The sequence below is a fragment of the Sphaerodactylus townsendi genome, linkage group LG07 (assembly GCF_021028975.2).
Source record: "Sphaerodactylus townsendi isolate TG3544 linkage group LG07, MPM_Stown_v2.3, whole genome shotgun sequence".
NCBI lineage: Eukaryota > Metazoa > Chordata > Lepidosauria > Squamata > Sphaerodactylidae > Sphaerodactylus > Sphaerodactylus townsendi.
In genome coordinates, this window is record NC_059431.1 from 88,348,109 (window position 1) to 88,351,810 (window position 3,702).

A 3,702-nucleotide genomic window follows, 5' to 3' on the forward strand; every position below is an offset into this window, starting at 1 on the left:
AAAATGAAGGTGGACTGTGTGATTCAGTGGTAGTACATGTGCCTATTGCCTATCACCTTGAAGTTGCCTTACACTGAATCAGACAATATGGTCCATCACAGTCGGTATTATTTACGCAGACCAGCAGCAGCTGTCTGGGGTTTCAATTACAGGTCTTTTACATCATCTCCTGCCTGGTCCTTTTCAGTGGAGATGCTGGGGATTGAACATAGGACCATCTGCATGGAAAGAATCACTGCCACAATCACTACTCCACACACCACTGCTAGCCAGAGCCACTCGCGTTGGATGTGGCTGGTAGCAGTGTGAGAGGAGGCCACAGGTCATTCACCTTGACTTTCTCCTCAGCTCTAATGACCTAGCAAATTCCTGCCTAGCTTCATGTATCTCCTTCCAGTTCTCTTCGAAGCATTTGGTGTGTCACTTTTGTCCTCAGAGCCATGAGAAAAAAAAATCCACTATAACATACTCATTGTATAAATCTTTTTTTAAAAAAATCTATGCTATGGCAATTGCAACATCTTAGCCACAAACTGTGTAACTGGATTGGGGAATTTAGCACTAAGAATGTTGTTCTGGCTGCTATCAGTGAAAAACAGGAAAGGGTATCAGAGGGAAAACAGAGATTGTTTGAATGACTAGCAACCATCGGTAGCTCTCAGAATGGAACCTGCATGTCAGGAGGCAGGATTAGCCAAACGCAAGCTCCTGGGATCCAGCAACAAGGAAGAGGCAGTTTCCTTTGTTCTTTGCATGGGAGATTCCCAAAACTACATGGCTGGCCACTATTGTCTCTAATTCTGTGCCGAAATATGTGGACTTTAACCTCATCCAGCAAGGGGATCCTTAAATTCTTAAGGGAAAGCTGTGGTTTGCTTCCCCTGCATAAGAACACCTTTCAGCTGTAGCATTGGCAGTCTTTATCTCCAAGGCTTCTGGACATGTTGCCAAGATGAGCAAGTTTTAACAGAAATGGTGCAGAAGAAATCCATGCAGCAGATGTCTCACTTTTCTCCTTTTCACTCTGTCCCCAAAACTGTTGCAACTGAAGAGACTTTAAAGTTGTTTCAAGCAGGCTAAGGGAGAACGAGAGCATAAGGCCCAGGTAAATAATGCCAGATTACAAGCCTAGCTGTTCCACTGTATCCTACAAACACCATAGAAAACATCAGCTCTCTAGGTTCCTATCTACAGTCCCTTGAGCAAGTTAAGCTGGTAGAGATTCAAGAAAGCCAGAATTGCACTTGATGGGTGATCTCCTTGACAATGAGGATAAAAGGAAACAGCATGACATTGAAAATCCAAAGATCACACCAGGCAAAGCTTGAGACACATTTCATGTCCATTGCAATCAACCAGGGGGCAAAATGAAATCATTGGCTGATGGGTGGAAGGCCTCCCACAAAAGAGTTGAATTTAGCAAAATCCAGCCCTTGAGATTAAACACAGGTCAAACAATTTATGGAGGCAAAGGAACACCAACAACCCAGTACTTAGGGCAAATTATATACAGTGATACAAGCTTAGCTCCATCTTGTCAGATCTTGAAAGCTAAACAGGGTCAGCCGTGGGTAGTACTTAGATAGGAAACCACCAAGGAAATCTAAGGTCACTATGCAAAAGCAGCAATGGCAAACCACCTCTGATGGTCTCTTGCCTTGAAAATCCTATGGAGTCGCTGTAAGTTGGCTGAGACTTGATGGCACTTTCACCATGACCTGTGATACAGGCAGAGGCATAGCAAGGGGGGAAAGTGGCCGGTGCGCCCTCCGTCCCGTCCCGCCCCAGAAAGCCCCCGGAACGCCATGCCACACCCCGGAATGCCCCCACCATGCCCTGGAACGCTCTTGCCACACCCCCACAGGGGTGCACACCTGGTGCATCACCCCCCCTTGGAGCTGCACCTCTGGATACAGGTCATTGGTAACTGGATCTCCAGTGGAAAGACTTTTGCAGATGTGAGGCAGGGGAGTATATCCTTTCACTAGACCAGGGGTAGGGAACCTGCGGCTCTCCAGATGTTCAGGAACTACAATTCCCATCAGCCCCTACTAGCATGGCCAATGGCCATGCTGACAGAGGCTGATGGGAATTGTAGTTCCTGAACATCTGGAGAGCCGCAGGTTCCCTACCCCTGCACTAGACAGTGTTTCCCCCATAGACACTTCTTCCTCCTATCCAAAGCTGCTTTTATTCACAGACAGGGAAAGACAGGACTATTGAATAGCCCATCTTGTCTTCCTTTGCCATTAACCTTTGGCTTTGGGCAGAATTTTTCTCATGGAAACAGTAAAAAGGGTAGGGTTAAATCACATCAGTCAAATGTAGGCTGTCCTGTGCTTTCATACCTTATAAGGAATATTGGGGATTCAATTGTTCCTCCCACATGATGCAATTAGAAATGTCACATGAAATATTTTTATTTGAGCTACTCATTCAAGAAGTTCCTTCTCCTTCTTGCAAAGCAGAATGAGAATCTGATACCTTGTTTTAAAACAAGGCATGGTTTTAGGAATTTCATGACAATTTTGAACACCATTACTAATTTGTACAATTTATTCTTTAATATCAAGACTGTTGAGTGGTTAAAAAGAATATTGTTCAACAGCACGCTATATGGAATTCATATCTTGGGAGGTCTATATCTGAAATTACAAAGATCGCCCCCGACAGCAGTTCAGAAGATAGCCCACTGCCTTACCTTAAGTTTTAAAACCTGTTCAAAAGTTGATCAAGATAGACCAAAAAGAGCCTCAGGATTTCCATCCGCACCACACTCCAGGCACAAATGCTGTACTGCTGACCTTCCAGGAACATTTGGATTTGTCTGAAGTATCTTCTCAGAGTCAGGTTTAAACCTTGATCTTTCAATATCGCCACTTCCCCAGTCTCTGTAAGAGAGCAGTTCTTCCAATCATTAATTTGCTGGTAAAGAGTATTTTGCAAAAGTTCTATGGTTCTTGCATCCCATCCCTCTTGAGTGATGTTGTGCTCAAAGAACTTCAGGATATTTTCAAGGATCATCTTCACTGCCACACTTCTATCCTCTTTGCTAGCCTTGAGGATTTTAACTCCAGGAAAGCCGAAGGTCGAACTTTTGTATTGGCACCTTTGAGGAAGCTGTGATCCTCCTATGGCTTCTATAAGCTTTCGGACCTCTGGGTTTTTCACCTGCAATTGATTCTCTGCAGTTTTGTCACAGTCTAGAGCTAAGAGTGCAGAGGCAAGCAGAAGAAGAAGACAAAGTTGATGGAGGCCAAGAGTGGGCATGGTGGGTTTTCTTTTTTGAACTGAGCCAAACAGGTGACAGAATGGACCTCCTTTGAGGTCTCCAAAAGACGTTCTTGGTAGTTTGGAGCCATGTCTTCCGAATTTATATACAGCTGTGAGAAATTTTCCAGTCTGTACATGACTTCTGCATCTCTCACTTGCTATTTTTATTTTCACTTTCTGGGCTTTTCCACTTCTAGTCCCACAGTGCTTTGGTTTGGACTGTCATTAAATTACCCCTCCCATCAGACAGTGATTTAAATTGTGTTTTTTCAATGGAGCTAAAATATCAATAAAATACTCCAGTGTTGTAATGATAGCTTAAGTAGGTCCTCTGAATTCCCAGCTTTCATTTAAGAAAAAAAAATCTCTAGCCTTCTTCTCTTACATCTTTCCCTTTCTGAATGGAAAGGGGCCAGAGCTTACTCTCTT